Here is a 22844-nt window from a genome sequence, read left to right as displayed (position 1 = left end):
TCATGGCACTTATTTTATATCATGGGTATAAAATAATGGAGGGCAAAATACTTTCCCTCCTTAAGCTTCCATAGTACTTTACTTATTTTGTTGCTTATATCATTCTAGCTCTGGGCATTCTAGTTTTTTCTGTTGCCATCCTGATCAGTTTGACAAAGCCCCATCATTGTGGGGTTTTGTTTATTTGTATGAGGACTTTCAGTTACTACATCTTGTCTATTTTATGCCCTAGTCATAGGATCATCCATCTCTCCAAGGAACCCTGCTTCCTTTTATTGGAGAATACTATCAGAAACTAACATTATTTGGTAGATGGATAGATATAGATATATAGAGATCTCTCTATATAAATATAGAGAGATAGTTATAGATATTCTAACCCATGCATATATATAACTCTATAAATATAACCAACTCTTTGTATCTAACCATGTTCCTATATTGAACCAAATGAGTTCATACTGATTTCTCCAACTCTAAGCTGTTACCACTTGGAGCATTGTCCCTTCTCCACTTACTTTTTTGCAACCTCTCACTAAAACAATGAGAAGGAATCAGAAATCTAGCCTAACCATCCATTTGCATAATTGTTCAGCTCCAGCATACATGTATAGTGGCTTCAAAATTGTTAGTTTATACTCTGAAGAAAAACAACTTCATCAACTACAGTACAGTATTTGTGAACAGTTTTGGTCTTTAATCTTACAGACTCCATTTATTTCCAAAGTGACTCAGGCCAGCACTTTATTCCTCTGAATCCATTTTTATTTATACTATTTATGATACTAGAGATTTCAGATAACATCATATTAAACTTCATCAGTAGAGTATACTACATGGTTGTTGAAGGATGCTGAAAGAGAAAGGGGCCTTTTTTGGTCTTGGTGTGCCCTTCTCTGCTTGCTCCTATGACAGCTGGCAGCCAGCAGAATGCAGAATTTGTAGTGATGTTTACCTTCCCAGAAGTTCTGCCAGTGGGGCCAGCTGTTGTCACTGTGTGACAGTGCAGTCACACAGGACCCCTCTCTCAGAAGCAGCCTTGTGCACCCAGGCATGGTAATCTCAGATAGTTGGGAGGGGAATATTTAGAGGATCATGGTTTGAGGCCAGCTTGGACAAAAAGTTAGTGAGCTCTTCCTTTTAACCAATTTCTGGGCATAGCAGCTATTATTCCAGCTATTCAAGAAACATAAACAGGAAGATCATGGTTCAGGCTAGTCCAGGAAAAATGCAAAACCTTATCCCAAAATAATTAAAGCAAAAAAAAAAAAAAAGGCTGGTGTTGTGGCTCAAGTTGTAGAGTACCTACCTAGCATGTGTGAGAAGGGTGAGGTCCTGAATTCAACTTCCAGTACCAATAAATGAATAAATAAATAGGCCCTGTCTTTGGCCTAATGTTTTCCTGATCTTGTCCTGAAATTCTTAATGATTTTATAGTTTTGGATTTATACATTGAAGTGAAGTCCAATGGGACAATGGTGCAGCCTGTGAGCAGAGGACATGACTATATGATAGTGTACACACATGCTGAAGTCTGCTCAAGTCTGATGGTGGGTAGCATGAGGGCAAAGCAATCAGCCTGACCGCCTTGTATATACAGGCATGCATGGAACAATTAGGGACTCTGAGACTCCCTTGAGGGTGGCCTGGGTTGGGACAGAAACATCAATGGTGGCAGACTTAATTCTGGAACAGAGAGGAGACTCCTCATGTATGTACTTCAGGGACTGTCTCCAGAGCCTATCCCTGTGGCCTCAGCACTAACATTAACCCTTTGGTCTGATCACCAGGACAGGAGTTTCCTATGCTCAAGTAGTAAACTTTCTCAGTAAATAAAAGCATATACATGCAGATTTCAAGACATATTGGGTAGTTACGAAAATTCTTTAAGGAATTTATAATCTGTGGTTTTGAGATTTCCAAAAGATTGGAAAGCAAATATCTATAAGATAAAAGTAGAAATTAAATTTAAATATCATTGCATTCAACTGAAAAAAATAGTATTTTATATGAACTTTCTTTAACAAGAAAGGCAATTTTTAAATTAATGTCTTCTTGTCATTGAAAAATAGCAATAAAATACGTAACAAGCATTTTGAATTATATACAAATCATGAAGTCATTTTAGTTTCTTATGTAAACTCCACAAATTATAGATGTCAGAGGAAGTATTAAAATGCCATTTGTAAATTTACATTTAAAATTAAATTAAGACAAACAAAACTTACTCGTTTAAGGAGTTAAGTCTTTTTATAAAGATTTAGAAACATACTCTAGATGTACTAAAATTTTTATTTCAAAATAATTTGTCAGAAATTTATCTTGATGTTGTCACAGCCTCTAATGTACTTTTAAGAACTCCATTAACAGTTGCATCAGCAGAAAGATCCTTCTCAAAACCTGAGAAGTATTTATGGTTTTACATTGCCAAGAGCAATAGATAATGCATTCAATTATAACACTGAAAATAAAATTCGTAAGTTTTTATGGATTTGAAAAGAGGAAGTCAGAAATATCTCAAGATCAATCCATATATCACATTAATAAGTTATTGTTTATTATATTATGTTAAACCATGGCACCAAGAATATAAAGTTTTATAAGTTTGTTTTTACCCATGTATTGCTATTACCCCTTTTATATTGCATAAGTAACAAATGAAAAATATTTTTATTGTACTTTTTTCTGCTGTTTGAACAGGTTGTCTCACAGATTTGCTTTGTACTTGGCCCCACAAATTATGGGACTGGCCCTGTCCACTGATGCCTCAGAGGGTTGCTGCCCAGAGTGCTCCACCAGCACCTCAACAGGCAGTTCCCTTGACCTTCAGCACCTCAGGACACTTTCCTACCATCCAGTAGAGTGCTGCTACACTCTCCTTTAGGTTTATTCTTTTGATTTTCTGCCTCAGAACTAGAGGTATTGACTGCTCCCTCTGTTACTCTGTATTCTTCAGTGTTCTTAGTAGTTAATCCTTTCTAGAGGATATTCCCCTGTTACTAATTCTAATTTAAATTGAACTTCCTATTGTCAAATTACTGTGTAGTTTCTGTCTCCAGATGGGATTGTGATTGAAATACATGTGTCACAAAGATCTTCAGGTTTGAATATGAAATGTCCCCGAAAAGGCTCATGTGTTAAAGGCTTCATTCCCAGCTGATGGATCCAGTCATTGAGAAGTGATTAGATCTTGAGGGCTCTGACTTAATTAGTGGATTAATACCTTGATGGATTCATTATATAATGGCATTATTGGGAAGGAAGGCCATGGGGCCTAGCAGGAGGAAGTAGATCACTGAGGGTGTGCCCTTGAAGGTATCTTTGTTCCTGGCTCCTCTCTTCTCTCTCTTCTGTCATCTTCTCTCCTCTCTTGTGTCTTCTCTCTCATCCCTCCTCCTCCTCCTCTTCTTGTTTTTCTTCTTCTTCTTCTTCTTCATCTTCATCTTTATTTTCTTCTTCTTCTTCTTCTTCTTCTTCTTCTTCTTCTTCTTCTTCTTCTTCTTCTTCTTCTTCTTCTTCTATCTTCATCTTCATCTTCATCTTCATCTTCATCATCTTCTTCTTCTTTTCTCTCTCTCTCTCTCTCTCTGGCCTCGAGCCATTTTTGCTTCCCAGGAGTCTATATAATTCCACAATTCCATGGGAAATGAATAAGAAGCATTGCCTCTGGAAAGAATTTTATCACCCTCCTGTCTTTCAATACCGTCTATAAATAAGGTTATAGGTCAGCTACTGTCCATCTTTTGACTTTTACTCCCATACTGATCTATTGAGTTCTGAAACATATTTGGGCTTTTCTTCCACCTCAGTTGATCAGAGTCCACATGGACAGGGGTGTGAGCTGAAGGAGTACACTGGAGATGGATGAACTTGGAGATCAGAACTACCCATGTGTAAAGCTTCCTTGCATATTCTCACTGGATATGCTTAATCTAAAATGTACCACCTCCATCTTCTGATGGCACATTACCCAACTTATTTGGCTTTATGGGGTCAACAGAGCTCAACTCATAATATGCAGTTCCAGAAGCACGGCCATTCGATACCCCATAAATAGAGCTCCATCTCTTTTAGGTTCCATCAGCATACCAGGAGTTGATTTTCAGCTCATGCTATTCTCTGCTGCAAATCATATAATCTAGAAGCTAGGTGTTTGTGTTGGGTCCTTCCATTGGAATTTGCCATACACTCCACATGACTTGTCTTCCCATAACTTTGCCTCTAATCCACAGGATTCCATAGGACGTCTCAAGATTTATGACCCAAATATAAGAGCTGTTTGCATTATAACATAGACCTGCTGCAAAGGCCTTTGCTGACATGGGTACTTAAAGCTGCCAACGTTTCAGGCCACCCAGTGTGGCAGACAGACCCTAATTTGACCCAAATATTCACATTCTGTATGGGCAGGACCTATGTGACTTGCTTCTAAAACTAATATATCATGGTAAATGCAATAGATGTCACTCGTTAGTGTTCATACATGATATTTTTAATGTACAAGTTAAGCACTATCCTGCCGCCTTCCCATCTGTTTTGTCCCATGAGCATTCTGTGGCCTGTTAACTCTTTAACTCTCTCTAGGTAAGTTTATATTGATCTTCTAACCTTGTCATTCATTTTTATATTTCTTTCCCCTGGCATCTGATGGTTAATATACCCAATAGCCTCAATTATTTTATTTTAATTTTTTGGCAGTACTAGTGGTCAAACACAGGACCTCATGCTTGCTAGGCATGCCACTCTGCTCATCTGGCCTCAATTATTTTAGAGTCCTAATATTTCTTTTGCTCCCCATGTTATGATCTGTCTTGCTCACAGAGAAAAGCCACCACTGATGTCTCTAGCTCTTCTTCCAGTGTGCAGGTTTGGAGTTTAAACTTCTCTGGAATTGGGATACTTTAGAGACTGAGCCCTGGACCTGCGTTTCAGCTCTCTGTGCAATCTGTATCCTCAGGACTTGAGAGTAAAATACCAAGAAAGTCCTTACGTTTTAAACACTAGGCATTCAATTGGAAATTAATGCTCTCAGCTTTTTCTTAACTCTTCCCAGAGCTTTAGTTTAGAGATAGACAAGATTTGGTAGACCCTTGCTATCTATGGCTATGGGTATATGGATCTAAGGAGAAGACTACTGTTGAGGAAAACAGTGAATGCTCAGGACATCTAGAATTCCATACTAGACTGCTGATGCTGGACACATTTCTCCATAATGCTGGCCAAGTTCCATTAAAGACACACCACCTTTCAACAAAATCTAAAATTTTCACTTTATCACTTCAGTTAACCGTATTGTATGCCCTTTTTGGCTTGGGGGAATTACCATAACTTTTACCTTGCTTTTTGGGCACTGTTTGCCTTTTGAGAAGGCATGTTCTCACAAAATTAGGGGTAGGAAAACACCCAACAGATCACACAATGGTTTAAATACAACTGATGATGGCACAGGACTGACTGAGAGCTTCTCTGCATCAACTGAGCATACATGAAAATTGAAAATTTTTGGTTTTGACATTTCTTTTGATTTTTTTAAAATTATTTTTTTACTGACTGTGCTTGTTCAAAATCACATATAATAAATGTGCAAATTAGGTGGGCTTCATGTACATTGCTTTATAGTTAACACTTTCCTCAAATTTCTCAAAGCCCTCATAGATATTACCAGATAATGCTATCCAAATTAATGGTGAGTGAAATTTTAAATAATTTGCTGGACACTTTGTGCCAGGAGTTATGTGAATTCCTGCTACCACCATTATGGGTCCTTATTGTTTTAGTAAGAAGAAAACTGATCCAGCTCCAAACTTCATCTTATCACCGACTTTCCCAGACCATTCTTGGTACCGACTGCCATAGAGATTAGCATGAAGGATTCTTTTTTTTTTTTTTCCATTTTTCTTTTATTATTCATATGTGCATACAAGGCTTGGTTCATTTCTCCCCCCTGCCCCCACCCCGTCCCTTACCACCCACTCCACCCCCTCCCGCTCCCCCCCTCAATACCCAGCAGAAACTATTTTGCCCTTATCTCTAATTTTGTTGTAGAGAGAGTATAAGCAATAATAGGAAGGAACAAGGGGTTTTGCTGGTTGAGATAAGGATAGCTATACAGGGCATTGACTCACATTGATTTCCTGTGCATGGGTGTTACCTTCTAGGTTAATTCTTTTTGATCTAACCTTTTCTCTAGTTCCTGGTCCCCTTTTCCTATTGGCCTCAGTTGCTTTAAGGTATCTGCTTTAGTTTCTCTGCATTAAGGGCAACAAATGCTAGCTAGTTTTTTAGGTGTCTTACCTATCCTCACCCCTCCCTTGTGTGCTCTCGCTTTTATCATGTGCTCATAGTCCAATCCCCTTGTTGTGTTTGCCCTTGATCTAATGTCCACATATGAGGGAGAACATACGATTTTTGGTCTTTTGAGCCAGGCTAACCTCACTCAGAATGATGTTCTCCAATTCCATCCATTTACCAGCAAATGATAACATTTCGTTCTTCTTCATGGCTGCATAAAATTCCATTGTGTATAGATACCACATTTTCTTAATCCATTCGTCAGTGCTGGGGCATCTTGGCTGTTTCCATAACTTGGCTATTGTGAATAGTGCCGCAATAAACATGGATGTGCAAGTGCCTCTGGAGTAACAGTCTTTTGGGTATATCCCCAAGAGTGGTATTGCTGGATCAAATGGTAGATCGATGTCCAGCTTTTTAAGTAGCCTCCAAATTTTTTTCCAGAGTGGTTGTACTAGTCTACATTCCCACCAACAGTGTAAGAGGGTTCCTTTTTCCCCGCATCCTCGCCAACACCTGTTGTTGGTGGTGTTGCTGCTGATGGCTATTCTAACAGGGGTGAGGTGGAATCTTAGCGTGGTTTTAATTTGCATTTCCTTTATTGCTAGAGATGGTGAGCATTTTTTCATGTGTTTTCTGGCCATTTGAATTTCTTCTTTTGAGAAAGTTCTGTTTAGTTCACATGCCCATTTCTTTATTGGTTCATTAGTTTTGGGAGAATTTAGTTTTTTAAGTTCCCTGTATATTCTGGTTATCAGTCCTTTGTCTGATGTATAATTGGCAAATATTTTCTCCCACTCTGTGGGTGTTCTCTTCAGTTTAGAGACCATTTCTTTTGATGAACAGAAGCTTTTTAGTTTTATGAGGTCCCATTTATCTATGCTATCTCTTAGTTGCTGTGCTGCTGGGGTTTCATTGAGAAAGTTCTTACCTATACCTACTAACTCCAGAGTATTTCCTACTCTTTCTTGTATCAACTTAAGAGTTTGGGGTCTGATATTAAGATCCTTGATCCATTTTGAGTTAATCTTGGTATAGGGTGATATACATGGATCTAGTTTCAGTTTTTTGCAGACTGCTAACCAGTTTTCCCAGCAGTTTTTGTTGAAGAGGCTGCTATTTCTCCATCGTATATTTTTAGCTCCTTTGTCAAAGATAAGTTGCTCATAGTTGTGTGGCTTCATATCTGGATCCTCTATTCTGTTCCACTGGTCTTCATGTCTGTTTTTGTGCCAGTACCATGCTGTTTTTATTGTTATTGCTTTGTAATATAGTTTGAAGTCAGGTATTGTGATACCTCCTGCATTGTTCTTTTGACTGAGTATTGCCTTGGCTATTTGTGGCCTCTTGTGTTTCCATATAAATTTCACAGTAGCTTTTTCAATCTCTTTAATGAATGTCATTGGAATTTTGATGGGAATTGCATTAAACATGTAGATTACTTTGGGGAGTATCGACATTTTTACTATGTTGATTCTACCAATCCATGAGCATGGGAGATCTCTCCACTTTCTATAGTCTTCCTCAATCTCTTTCTTCAGAAGTGTATAGTTTTCCTTGTAGAGGTCTTTCACATCTTTTGTTAGGTTTACACCTAGGTATTTGATTTTGTTTGAGGCTATTGTAAATGGAATTGTTTTCATACATTCTTTTTCCGTTTGCTCATTGTTAGTGTATAGAAATGCTAATGATTTTTCTATGTTGATTTTATATCCTGCCACCTTGCTATAGCTATTGATGATGTCTAGAAGCTTCTGAGTAGAGTTTTTTGGGTCTTTAAGGTATAGGATCATGTCATCTGCAAATAGGGATATTTTGACAGTTTCTTTACCTATTTGTATTCCTTTTATTCCTTCTTCTTGCCTAATTGCTCTGGCTAGGAATTCCAGTACCATGTTGAAAGGAGTGGCAATAGTGGGCATCCTTGTCTGGTTCCTGATTTTAGAGGGAATGGTTTCAGTTTTTCTCTGTTAAGTATAATGCTGGCTGTAGGTTTGTCATATATAGCTTTTATAATGTTGAGGAACTTTCCTTCTATTCCTAGTTTTCTTAGAGCTTTTATCATGAAATGATGTTGGATCTTATCAAAGGCTTTTTCTGCATCTATTGAGATGATCAAGTGGTTTTTGTCTTTGCTTCTGTTAATGTGGTTTATTACGTTTATTGATTTTCGTATGTTGAACCACCCCTGCATTCCTGGGATGAAGCCTACCTGGTCGTGGTGAATAATCTTTTTGATGTGTTGCTGAATTCGATTTGCCATTATTTTGTTGAGGATTTTTGCATCAATGTTCATTAAGGAGATTGGCCTATAGTTCTCCTTTTTGGAGGTGTCTTTGCCTGGTTTTGGGATAAGTGTAATAGTGGCTTCATAAAATGTGTTTGGCAGTTTTCCTTCCCTTTCTATTTCATGGAACAGTTTAAGGAGGGTTGGTATCAGTTCTTCTTTAAAGGTCTGATAGAATTCAGCAGAGAATCCATCAGGTCCTGGACTTTTCTTTTTGGGGAGACTCTTGATTGCTGCTTCAATTTCATTTTGTGTTATAGGTCTATTCAGGTGATTAATTTCCTCTTGGTTCAGTTTTGGATGATCATATGTATCTAGAAATCTGTCCATTTCTTTTAGATTTTCAAATTTATTTGAATATAGGTTCTCAAAGTAGTCTCTGATGATTTCCTGGACTTCCATTGTGTTTGTTGTTATCTCCCCTTTTGCATTCCTGATTCTACTAATTTGGATTTTTTCTCTCCTCATTTTAGTCAGGTTTGCCAGGGGTCTATTGATCTTGTTTATTTTTTCAAAGAACCAACTTTTTGTTTCATTAATTCTTTGTATGGTTTTTTTGGTTTCTATTTCGTTGATTTCAGCTCTTATTTTTATTATTTCTCTCCTTCTATTTGTTTTGGGATTTGCGTGTTCTTGTTTTTCTAGGAGTTTGAGATGTATCATTAGGTCATTGATTTGAGATCTTTCAATCTTTTTAATATATGCACTCATGGCTATAAACTTTCCTCTCAAGACTGCCTTAGCTGTGTCCCATAGGTTCCGGTAGGTTGTGTTTTCATTTTCATTGACTTCTAGGAACTTTTTAATTTCCTCTTTTATTGCATCGATGATCCATTCTTCATTAAGTAATGAGTTATTTAGTTTCCAGCTGTTTGCATGTTTTTTGTCTTTACTTTTGTTGTTGAGTTCTACTTTTATGCATTGTGGTCAGATAGTATGCACGGTATTTTTTCTATTTTCTTATATTTGCTGAGGCTTGCTTTGTGCCCTAGGATATGATCTATTTTGGAGAAGGTTCCATGGGCTGCTGAGAAGAATGTATATTGTGTAGAGGTTGGATGAAATGTTCTGTAGACATCTACTAGGTCCACTTGATCTATTGCATATTTTAGATCTTGGATTTCTTTATTGAGTTTTTGTTTGGATGACCTATCTATTGATGATAATGGAGTGTTAAAGTCTCCCACAACCACTGTGTTGGCGTTTATATATGCTTTTAGGTCTTTCAGGGTATGTTTGATGAAATTGGGTGCGTTGACATTGGCTGCATACAGATTGATGATTATTACTTCCTTTTGGTCAATTTCCCCTTTTATTAGTATGGAATGTCCTTCTTTATCTCGTTTGATCAATGTAGGTTTGAAGTCTACTTTGTCAGAGAAAAGTATTGCTACTCCTGCTTGTTTTCAGGGGCCATTGGCTTGGTAAATCTTCTTCCAGGCTTTCATCCTAAGCATATGCTTATTTCTATCAGTGAGATGAGTCTCCTGTAAGCAACAAATTGTTGGATCTTCTTTTTTAATCCATTTTGTCAAACGGTGTCTTTTGATGGGTGAATTAAGTCCATTAACATTAAGTGTTAGTACTGATAGGTATGTGGTGATTCCTGCCATTTAGTTATCTTAGTTGTTTGAAGGTTTGATTGTGTGTACCTAACTTGATGTTACTCTCTACTGTCTTGCTTTTTCTTATCCTGTGGTTTGGTGCTGCCTGCCTTTTCATGGTTAAGTTGGGTGTCACTTTCTATGTGCAGGATCCCTTGCAGAATCTTTTGTAATGGTGGCTTTGTGGTCACATATTGTTTTAGTTTCTGCTTATCATGGAAGACTTTTATTGCTCCATCTATTTTGAATGATAGCTTTGCTGGGTAGAGTATCCTGGGGTTGAAGTTATTTTCATTCAGTGCCCGGAAGATCTCACCCCACGCTCTTCTTGCTTTTAATGTTTCTGTTGAGAAGTCTGCTGTGATTTTGATGGGTTTACCTTTGTATGTTACTTGTTTTTTCTCTCTTACAGCCTTCAATATTCTTTCCTTAGTTTCTGAACTTGTTGTTTTAATGATGATATGTCATGGAGTAATTCTATTTTGATCTGGTCTGTTTGGTGTCCTGGAGGCCTCTTGCATTTGTATGGGAATATCTTTGTCTAGATTTGGGAAATTTTCCGTTATTATTTTGTTGAATATATTACACATTCCCTTCACTTGCACCTCTTCTCCTTCTTCGATGCCCATGATTCTCAAGTTTGGTCTTTTGATGGAGTCAGTGAGTTCTTGCATTTTCTTTTCACAGGTCTTGAGTTGTTTAATTAATAGTTCTTCAGTTTTTCCTTTAATTACCATTTCATCTTCAAGTTCTGAGATTCTGTCTTCTGTTTGTTCTATTCTGCTGGATTGGCCTTCCGTTTTGTTTTGCTGTTCTGTTTCATTCTTTTTTCTGAGGTTTTCCATATCCTGGCTGTTTTCTTCTTTATTGTTGTCTATTTTTGTCCTGAGTTCATTTATCCATTTATTCATTGTGTTCTCTCTTTCACTTTGGTGTTTATACAGTGCTTCTATGGTTTCCTTTATTTCTTCTTTTGCTTTTTCAAATTCTCTATTTTTATTGTCTTGGAATTACTTGAGTGTCTCCTGTACATTTTGGTTGACCCTATCCAGTATCATTTCTATAAAATTCTCATTGAGTACTTGTAGTATGTCTTCTTTTAAATTATTCTTGTAGGCTTCATTGGGTCCTTTGGCATAGTTTATCTTCATTTTGTTGGAGTCTGGCTCTGAGTTTCTGTTCTCTTCATTCCCCTCTGGTTCCTGTACTAATTTTTTGCTGTGGGGAAACTGGTTTCCTTGTTTTTTCTGTCTTCCTGTCATTGTCCTTGGTGTTGTTACTGTCCCTGTACTGTGTGTAATTAAGTATTTTCTAGCTTGTAATAATAACAATGGTAATATTGAGAATGGAAGAGTGAGCTGAGATGGAAAGCAAGAAGTTAAAGAAAAGGGGAAAACAAATATACAGACAAGAGGGAGAAAGCAGAACAAGGTATCAGACAAGAGAGTTTCAAAGGTATAAACAGGGAGTGTTAGTGTACTAATCGACAGTAAGCTGAACAGACAATAGAGAGACAGAGAGAGGATTGAAAATCAAAGATAAAAAAAATAAAAAATAAGTATATGAAAGTAATATCTATTTATAAAAATGAATTAAAATAAAATGGAAAATAGAAAATTAAAAAAAAAACAAAAAACCAAAAAACTTCCAAGTTTATATGCAATGCAATTTCAGTCTTAATAATTTGGATGTCCGTCTCAATCTCCAGTCCTGGAGTTGGTGCCTCAGATGTTGTTCTGTAGTTGTCTCATCAAAGGGGATGCATAAAGTAGAACAAAACTACACTCACACACATACAGAAGAAAAAAAAAAAAGCCCCACCAAGTGTCCCCAGTTCAAATGCAATACAGTTTCAGTAAGTTTTTCGGCTTGCGGGTGTAATTCGGTTGTTCTCTCATCAAAGGTAGGGAGAAAAAGAAAAAAAAGCGTCTGGAGGCAGTTCTGAGAGTGGTATCTGCAACTGTGGCTTGCCTGCCTGCTGCTCTCAGCCTGTAGCTGGCGGCGTTATTTATGCAGATCTCTGGGGTGAGCTAGCGCTCACCTGGTCCCACAGGCTTTGTTTGCTCAGAGTTCTCCTGTGCAGCAGCCTCTGCTACAGGCTTTCCCCTTCCCAAGCACTGGGAAAGGTGCCACTGCCCCGCGTTGTCAGGCCTGCGTGTTTATTTACAGTTCACGTGGGAAGTGGGTCTTCCCTCCTCTCACAAGCGTCCCCGCTCCTGGTTGCTGGGCGCGCCCCACTCCCACCAGAGGCTCTCCGGCCTGCCCGGCTTGTTTATTTCCAGTCCCGGGAAGGGTTCCCTTCCCCCAATCTTCAGCGCTCATGGCGCCCCACCCTCTTTCCAGCGTGTCTTAACTGTTCTTATTGCTTAGTTCTCAGTTTCTCTTTTTTCCCCGGGTGGAGGTCAGTCTGTCCAGGGGGCTATGCTGCTCTGGCCCAGGCTTGTCTGTGGGGCTACCACGGTACCGCGAAGCTCACCTGGTCCGCGTCTTCCCACACCATATGGGCGCTGGCCACTGGCGGCCCCGGGGGCCTCCTCTGTTCTCCGTTTAACGTGAGGTGGAGATTCTCTGCACTGGCTGGAGATGTGTAGGGGTCAAAGTTATGCCTTTTCTCAGTGATTATGCCTGCAAAGTGTGTCTCCAGCGTCTCTCCAAGATTTCACTATAGGAGGCTCCCTTTCTGCTTCCTCCCTCTAGCCGCCATCTTGGAATTTCAGCATGAAGGATTCTTATCGGACATGTTTGAGATCAACACATGGGGAAGGGAAGAGGAGGAAGCAGTGTGGGTTAGAGGGAATTATGAAGCTTCCGACAACAGACTTGAGCCACCTAGAGGGAATTTGAAGGTACAAGACCCTTCAGAGTTATCCAGAATTGGACATTGGTGACCAGGCTTTCATACTGCCACCACTTTTATGTTAATAAGATTTGGATGGGGGTTACCCATATGACTTTGGGTGATCTCAGGGGAACATCTTGACGGTGCTGCCAGGATCTGCCTATGGTGTTCCCAGCAGGAAAGGTGAATTATATCATTAAAGGGGTATTTGGGCAATGTATCACCAATAATTGCTGGATTTAATTTCTTTTCTTCTTCCTTCATATATAAAAGCAGATATAGTATAAGAAAGATGGACAGCTCTTATTTCACACTGGAAAATTCTAGACAACTGGGAAAATAGAATATTATCTTAAAAAACTGTAGAACACAGGATTAACCTCATGTTCAGGTTAATTAATCACTCTTTTTAATATTTGGAGTGATCCAGAGAATATTTATTCTTTAAAATGACCATTGCGGTTACAATTTTTATTTCTTCATATTGTCCTCTCTTCCTATAATCCAAAAATGGAAAAACTGAGTAATTATTCAATGTAGTGCATGTACTAATCAAAGGTAAAATTTTCCCACCCAAATTACATAAGCCAATGGACATTTTCTCCAAAATAAAACTAAAATATCAGCACATCAGTATTTTTAAATGTGTTTTTAAAACACACTCAAGGACAACATAACTGGATAAAATAATTAAGGTACTCCCCCAGGTTGTGGCTGGTGGTGGATGTGGGGTGGATGTTCCCTGAACTAGGCAACATAGACTCTGAGGTTTCTAACTTGTGTGCCTATTTACATCCAGGATGCTGTGTCTCCATCCAACACCAAATCATCTCTCAACTAAGAGCCTACACAGAATGTGTGCTTGGAAGATAAGAATACTGTCTACCTTTAGAGAAATAAAATAGTGGAGCAACAGGAAGCAACAGGCCCAACAGGAAGAGGTGATTTTACTCCCACTCTGTTCTGCTGCAAAAATTTGCCCACTTCTCACAAGTTAGGATTTGTTTTTTTGTGTCTTAATCCAATTTAGTAAAAATATTTGCTTTTAATTAAGCATCCCAGGTCTTCATGATAGGGAGGTGGTAAAATAGAGGTTTGGAATCTTACTACCCGTCCAAAAATTCTGTGATTTGTGGCAGCTATTCAGTGTCTGAGAAGTAGAGGTCTGCTTCTAGAAAGAGGGAGATCCCAAAAATTTGACTTCTTCTTTGTCCCTCCCACTGCAGTGGGAAGGTATAAGAAGCACCCATCACCATGAGAAGTCAGAAGTATGAGCCAGAAAAGCAAGACAGATGTCAGAAGCACAGGTGGAATGTGCCACATGTAAGGCAAGAGGAAGCTGTGGTCCCTTTTGGTATTTATTCTTTTTATAAACTATAATCTTTTACACTTAAACTTCCCCAACATCCTTTCTTCTGTGGCTAGCTCTTTACTTCGCAGTATGGTTTGCTCATAGATATTGTAAATGACTACAGAAAGTCGACCAGATGGCTTGATGACTTCATTTACTCTCTCTTTGGGAAAAACAATGGAAAGAAATCCCAGCTACTCATTCTCTTGCAGGCAGGGGTGTGCAGTGATTGCTTCTGAAAATGAAAAGATGAACACGCTTATTGTGTGCCTGGAAGCTCTAGGGAACGCAGAGACACTTTCTGCTCCATCATTTTATTTGAGAACATAAGGAATTAATTGTACACCTTGCTGAGGGAAAAAAGCACATTGTATATTCCAAGTATCAAAATCTTTCTTTTGGGATTAGAATACGTAGCTGACATGGAGAAAATACTTTCAAGATGTTGTGGAGGGAAAAAAGCATTCAAGACTCCAGCACTTTAGAACTCAATATTATTCAGCACCTGCATGGTTTTGTATCTCTGTGGGGTAGAATTGCCTATTGTTTCTTAGAGAATACAACCAAGACATCTTCCCCCAATCCATAACCAAATACGAGTTCTCCTGAAAGATGCAGAAATAAAGTAGGGAAAAGACATAAAACTCTTCCTAAGAGTTTCAAAATATTTCCAGATATGAGAGTGTTAAGGAACAATTTCCTCCTTGGAGATAATCAGAATTCTCTCTGAAAGGCAGCCATATTGCTTTACATTTCTAATTCATGATGAATTGCAATGTGAGTCCAACACCCAGACTGACCTTCTCTGCCTGTGCAGAGGTTTTCTGACAACCAGTGGAGAGGGACCAAATAAAGGAGTGGACAAAATATTTAGAGTTATACCTGGGTCCTATCCATCCTGACCCTTACTCAGTTGTGTACTTTCTCTGAGCCTTAATTTCCCCATTTGTAAAATGGAGTAGAAAATATCTATTTCAAATGGTTATTATTGTCATTCAATGAGAATAAGAGGCAATACACTCCATGTACAAAGGAGATATTTCATAAATGCACGAGAGGTTAACTCCACCAGGGCCGCTCTCTCTGATTGATCCTCGGTTATTTCAATAGCACCAGGTATGTAGTAGGTGTTCAAAAATATTTGCAGAATAAATGAATCATATCGATTCTTTCCCATTCAGCATCACAGCCACTCTAGACACAAGATAAAAATGTGTTTTTCCTGTCAAGGAAAAGACATGGCCTGAACCAGGAGAGGCTATAGCAGGGCTTCAATTTCTAGATTCATATATTCTCTACCCTGCTGGTGGAAATATAAAGGTCACAACTAGTTTGGAGAACAATTTAGGGGGAAAGTTTATCAGAGGTGAACATTCAGAAACATCTTGAAACCTAGCAATTCCATTCCAAGGTACAAATCCCCAAGAATATACCTCTTTACATGAGGTTACTATGTTATCTTTCTGTTATCATAGTAAATATCTAAGATAAGTTAATTTATAAAGAGAAAAGGATCTTTTAGCTTATGGTTCCAGTCCATGGTCACTTGGTCCCTTTGTTTTGGGGTCTATGGTGAGGTAGTACTTTATGGTAGGAGGGTGTAGCAAAGCAAAGCTATTAACCTCATAGCCAGGAACTGAAGGACAGAAAGATAAAGAGACCAGGGTCCCAAAATCTCCTTCAATGGTACATCCCCAGTGGCCTAAAACCTCCTATCAGTCCCATCCTTTAAAAGTCCCACTTCCTCCCAATAGCTCCATAGCTTGGAGATAGAGCCTCTAACATGTGAGCCTTTGGGGGACATTTCAGACCCAAACTATATCAGCTACATATACAAAAATATGCATATTTATAACATTAAGCAATGGAAAAGAACCTAAATGTCAAGTAATTCAAGAATCAATATATTCTTGAATATATGTATGATATTTTACAGAAAAGAAAATTAATAAGAACTGTATGTGCCAGCATATATGACTCTCATACTAATAATTTTGCGCAAAAAACTGTCATTTGAAAATAATGTACATAGACCAGATTTTTGTTATTATACATATAGTTTAAAGCATTCGTAACAATACTACATATTGCCTAAGTGTACAAACATGTATAATTGGAATATAAAGAAATGCAAGGAAGAATGAACACTATATTCAGGATAGTGGTCTCCTTGGAGGTGAGGAAGAGGGTTGAAATCTGGCAAAACAAGACAGGGGAACATAGTAGAGGAAAGTATAGGTAATGTTTGGTGTTTTAGAAAGGTGGTAGGCATAAAAGTATTTGATATGTGTTCTTTTCATATATCCCCAAAATGAAAATAGGTATTAAAAATAACTCTGAAGTTTTTTTTTCCCTCTACTAAGTATTAGGGAGACTCCTACAGAATTCACCTACATCTCCATTCTAAAGATAAACAACCCAAGGCCAAGAGAATTTGCCTAAAGGTACACAGTCAAGCTTGAAAGATTTATCTGAGATTAGAATGCAGATTTACCAGCTCTCCCAGTAGAGGTTATTACACTTCTCTTTCTTTTTTCCTTCATCCTTGTTATAGGCAGGAACCTAAATACAGGTATAAGCAAAGGCATTTTTTTTTTTGCATTCCAATCCTAGGTTTATTCAATACAATTCCTTTACTCTACACAACAAAGTACAAACACAACCTTATCTAAAATGCTACAAAGTTACAAAACTCAAAATTTCATAGTACTGACTATACAAGGAAAAAAAGCAGTGGACACTTTTTGCCAAGATAACCTGCAAACCATCATGAATGGCAGACAAGATGGGGTGGGGGTAGGAGCAGGCTCTGTGCTGACCCTGCAGAGCTGGCTCAACTCACTCACCAATTCTAGAGTAAGAGACATATAGGACAGGGTGTGTTGAGGACATGGAAGGACTCATTTATGGTAATTAACATGGGGTGGGGAGACTCTTCCAGGGTGTTTGACCCTAGAGATTGGAACAGGAATCAAGAGGAGGCAAAAGGCCAGGCCTAACAGGAACAGCAGCTTGGTCCTCTTCCCTGCAGGATGCTGCACAGCAAGGTGAACAGGTCACCAGATCAGCCCCAGGTCATCCATGGTAAGGCTGAGCACTTTGCCATCTGGAAGCTTGCTTGTCCTTGCTGGCTCTGCCACTGAACACTCTCAGAACCGGGAACATGTGAGCTTTCTAGTCGGAAAACTACAGGGCACCTTCATGGGCACAGTCCCTAACCCACAATAGGCTTTGGCAGCTAGAACTCGCCTGCAGCAGAAACGTCTCAACTGCTGCTTTTGAAGCCTAACTGATCCTCCTTTGGCTAGAGAAGTGACAACACTGAGCTGGGTGGCACATAAATTACAAGGTGAGCTTCGGTTGCCCTGCTTATCCAGAAGAGTTGGAGCTGGAACGGCTTCTGTGGCGGCGGCCGGGAGAGCAGGGCCGCCTGCGCACTGGGGACCTGCGCCTTGGGGGGCGTGATCTCCTCATCCGTGGGGGTGACCTGCGCCACATGGGAGGTGTGGCAGCATTCTCCTGGGAGGGCTGAATCACCGAGGCGGTGGCCTAGGCCAGGGGGCAGGCACAGCAGTAGCAGTGATCTCCTGGCCATCAATTTGTCCTCCATCCATGTGTTTCAGCGCCTTTTCAGCTTCATCTGGATTCTCAAACTCCACATATGCCTAGCCTTTGGATAGGTGAGGATGCATCCTTTCTACAGGCATGTCAATCATTTTAATTTTTCCGTAGGTGGAAAATATTTCCATAATGTGATCCTCGGTCACATTCCTAATGAGCCTCCCAATATGTACTTTGGTGGGTTTAGGGGAAGGGCTCCGCCTTTTCCTCTCCTTTTCATCTCTTTTAGGTGGTTTGGATTTGGAACGGAAGGCCGCCTGTTGTCATGGTAGGGGAGCCGGAGGAGCTGCTGGAACTGGAGCTGCTGGCCGTGCTGGAACTTCCCGAGCGGCTGGATGCAGAGGAAGAGCTGGAGCCACTGCTCGAGCCAGTGCTGGTGCTGCATCCTGAGCTGGAAGTCCAGCTGGAACGAGATCTAGTGCTGCTGCTTCCACTGGAAGCATTGCGCCTCCTCCGAGTCTTATCCCTGCCACGGTCCTTCTCTCTTGACTCCTTGGTAGCTCCTTTATCTTTAGAACGATCCTTGGACTTCTCATCAGAGCGATCCTTGCGTTTGGTAGGAGAAGGAGCCCTAGTGCTGGACTTTTTATTATTTTCTTTGACTCTTAGCAAGCTCTTCTTTTTCACTCCTGATAAATCCATTCTCCCCTTCTGAGGTGTTCAAAGCAGCAATGGTAGCCTCACTTATCTGAACTCTCACTTCTAACTTGAGTCTGAGAAACGATCCCTAATCGATTGCAATTTACGCCAAACAGCAGCATCTTCCCGCCGCCGCCACACCTCCTCCCGCTCTCCTCAGCCGCTAAGGCCAGTGCAGTTCTCTAAGCAAAGGCATTGAGAGGGTCCAGACATGATGGTAGGTAAACCAGGCACATTGGAGGTATAAAGAAAGGGCTCAGTGAAGCTAGGAGGGCAGAAGGTTCTTGAGTAGTTTTTTAAGCAGTTTCTCCAAAGTATCTGACTTTCCTGCCTTGGCAAGATTGTTGGGCATTCCTAAAAAAGACCATGGTGACCCAACTCGCATTTCCACTCCCAGGCCTTGGAAAACTAGGACCACAGAGGGCAAACCTGGGTTTCACCATAAAGACTTTCAGTTATAAAGTTTCATTTCTTTGAAACTCTCAAGGTAGAAGAATTCATAGTTAAAGTTTAGAGTCTATGGAAATAGCAGCATTTTGGTAACAAGTTTATGAATAAACAAATCAAGCTTTTATGTGTGTTATTTCATGTACAAAATAAGACAAAAAACTGACATGAAACCCTGAATAAATATAATGTCAATGACACTTTACATATCAAACCTTAATACTCATATATGCTGTACAATGAGTTTTTTCTAAACTTTTAAGTTCTTCCTCCCACTAAGTTTCAATGTAGATCTCTGGTCAGCTCCATTTGCTTTGTCACTGACGACAAGTTCACGGGGTTCCATTCTACAGATTGGCTCTTCCTTTCCTATATTCTAAGGCCTTTGGGGACTTTTAGCCCTATGTTTTCAATGCACACCTGTTGGTCCCATGTCTACCCTGGAGACATGGAGTACCTTCGCCTATTGAGATGAGAAAGTTAGGGGATTCCCTATTGAGTGCTCCCTCCTATCTTGGAGACATTTTCAGCCCCTTTCCCTAATCCATGAGTTCATAGCTGTTGCTCTGACCTGAGAGCATACTGCTATACACCTCAGAACAGGAAACTGTCCCACACACAGTGCCACATGTGCTGCCTCCCCCACCACAGTGATAATTCTGCCTATGGCCCAGGCACACCTGACTTCATCTGCTCTTATCTCTCTTCCCACTCGTTAAAAATCACCTACAGTGTTTGGACTTGGTCTTTTGAAAGCCTTTATCTCTCTTTTCCATTTCCTCCTTCAACAAATATTCTCAAGTGGACGAGTTCCCAGTTTAGACTTTGTTCAGAAAACTTTTCTAGACAACATTCATTTCTATTAGAATTTTGCTGGAGAAAATTTCACAGGCAGGGTATGGTTAACTGGGTCACAGCATTTCTTCCAAGCTACAAAAATACTATTTCACCTTCAACAGCCAACTCATAGATATTTCTCATAAGGCAGTAGGTGGAGGAATTGTGGTGATCATTTTTCACCCTCAGGCAAAAGCAGACCCTCTCACAATTGTGTTTCTGTTGAGCTAGGGGCCCATGCTAATTGTACCATGGGTCCATGCCAGGGTAAATTCACATGTGTTGCTTCCCTTTGCCACTTTGTAGATTTCTGGGGGGAAGAGCATGTTATGGTACACGGAAGGATGAGGGAGAATGTGTGAACCATGACTGCGTGGCTCCACAGACCGGTTGTTTGCAGGCATGGAAGGCAGGACCTCTGCTGCCATGGGCAAGACTCAGCCCAGAGACATCAAGGGCCTTTCAAGGAAAGAGAGCAGGCTGAGCAAAGAACATTCAGATCTATTCTCTTGGCCATGCCCATGTGCACAGTATTTACCCCCAAGAGCAGAACAAAGCTAGGCTAGCCAGGAGCAAGGTCTAAAACAGAAGGGCTGTTTGGATGGAGTTCCATGTCCTCAGATGAAGAGATGAAGAGAGTCTCAAAGAAGCACAAAAGAGACTGAGGGAAGATACTCACTCTATAATTCTGAACTTAGTCTCAGACCTCCCTCATTTCTCTTTTCTTGATAAATGAATAATTTCATAAGTTCTTAAGTTTTTGTGAGCAGCATCATTACCTTATCACCCTAAAATTTCTACCTATGAAATGTAGCATGCCAAATCTACCTCAATTATTATAGTCCCGTTTTACCATTTATTCCTTAAATATACCTTAGATATACATAGAATTCTTTTTTTTTAATTTTTAAAAAATTTTTATTGTTTTATTATTCATATGTGCATACAATGATTGGGTCATTTCTCCCCCCTACCCCCACCCCCTCCCTTACCACCCCCTCCACCCCCTCCTTCTCCCCCACCCCCTCCCTTACCACCCACTCCACCCCCTCCTTCTCCCCCACCCCCTCCCTTACCACCCACTCCACCCCCTCTCTCTCCCCCTCACCCCCTCCATACCCAGCAGAAACTATTTTGCCCTTATCTCTAATTTTGTTGAAGAGAGAGTATAAGCAATAATAGGAAGGAACAAGGGTTTTTGCTGGTTGAGATAAGGATAGCTATACAGGGCATTGACTCACATTAATTTCCTATGCGTGGGTGTTACCTTCTAGGTTAATTCCTTTTGATCTAACCTTTTCTCTAGCTCTTGGTCCCCTTCTCCTATTGCCTCAGTTGCTTTTAAGGTATCTGCTTTAGTTTCTCTGCGTTGAGGGCAACAAATGCTAGCTAGCTTTTTAGGTGTCTTACCTATCCTCACCTCTCCCTTGTGTGCTCTCGCTTTTTTCATGGGCTCAAAGTCCAATCCCCTTGTTGTGTTTGCCCTTGATCTAATGTCCACATATGAGGGAGAACATACGATTTTTGGTCTTTTGGGCCAGGCTAACCTCACTCAGAATAATGTTCTCCAATTCCATCCATTTACCAGCAAATGATAACATTTCATTCTTCTTTATGGCTGCATAAAATTCCATTGTGTATAGATTCCACATTTTCTTGATCCATTCGTCAGTGCTGGGGCATCTTGGCTGTTTCCATAACTTGGCTATTGTGAATAGTGCTGCAATAAACATGGGTGTGCAGGTGCCTCCTGAGTAACCTGTGTCACAGTCTTTTAGGTATCATAGAATTCTTAAACATTCTTAAATTTTATTGAAATGGATCCATGTTTTAAACATATTGTCTTGGTAAATGGTGCCCTTGTTTCTTTCTAGTTGTCAGAATGACTGAATATGCAGTGCTAAAGGAGAAGTTGCTATCATGAACTCATCCTGTTAGCTCTGAATTTCCTTTCTGAGGAGGTGGATTGTAAGATTGAAGAATTCACAAATATGAGCCAGTGGAATGATTCTCCAGTCTTCTGAGCATCATTGCATCTACTTCATTTGCTCTCCCCTCCCAAAATAGAAGATACAATATAAACACTAACTTTTCTGATAGAAGATACAGAGCCTGAAGGATATGGCCCATGATGAATGAGAAAGTCAGCAAACACCAAACAGCAGCACTAGAAAGAAAGAAAGGAAAGAAGGAAGAGAGGGAGAGAAGAAGGAAGGAAAGAAAGAAGGACGTAAGGAGAAAAGAAGGTAGGAAGGAGGAAAGGAAAAAGTAAAAAGGAGGGAAGGACAATTCCAATTTCTTTCATAAATGTTTGGTATTTCAAACCACTCATTCAGAGCATAGTTTATGGCAAATTCTTTTCTTGTTGGTACCTAAAAATTTTACTCAGATGAAGCCACAAATATTTTCAGACAGCACACTTACTAGGGATTCCCCCACATCACCAATGGCAAATAGAGATGTAGCTACCTGGTGAAAATTCAATAATATACCTGGGGTATTGTGACACAGACAAAATAATTTCCTTATCCTGTGGCCTCCCAGGGGCAAACTTCCTATCAGCCCTCAATGAAGCCCTTTCTAACATGCGTAGGGTGCCTGTTCTTTCCTACAGTCCTTCCAGTGGGTCTATTTGACCCTCACTGCACTGCACTTTCTCATCTGTCCCCTCCACTAAACTGAAGGTCAATTGCCTTTTTCTACAATTTTTTTGAGGGGGTTCCCAAGAATGAATCAAACTAATGACAAAATGACATTTTTTCTAGCTCTGTTTCCTACCTCAAATTCCTGACAGACACTCACTGGTGGTTCCCAGGCGGTGTCTGGTGTGTATGAGCTCCACAGACTCATTTTTCTAGCTGTGGATTAGCATATCCATGTCCCCTGTCCTTGGGATGCACTGGAGGCTGCTGAAGCCCATGTGATGAT

The 22844-nt window shown here is 40.0% G+C and overlaps 1 pseudogene; it reads right to left on the bottom strand.

Moving 5' to 3' along the window:
* Positions 1–17470: 17470 nt before the first annotated feature.
* On the bottom strand, positions 17471–18794 carry LOC109677415 (RNA-binding protein with serine-rich domain 1-like; annotated as a pseudogene).
* Between the last annotated feature and the right edge of the window lie 4050 nt (positions 18795–22844).

Source organism: Castor canadensis, chromosome 13, assembly GCF_047511655.1.
Source record: "Castor canadensis chromosome 13, mCasCan1.hap1v2, whole genome shotgun sequence".
NCBI lineage: Eukaryota > Metazoa > Chordata > Mammalia > Rodentia > Castoridae > Castor > Castor canadensis.
Note: the sequence above shows the minus strand (reverse complement) of the source record. Positions and strands in the feature narration are given on the sequence as shown.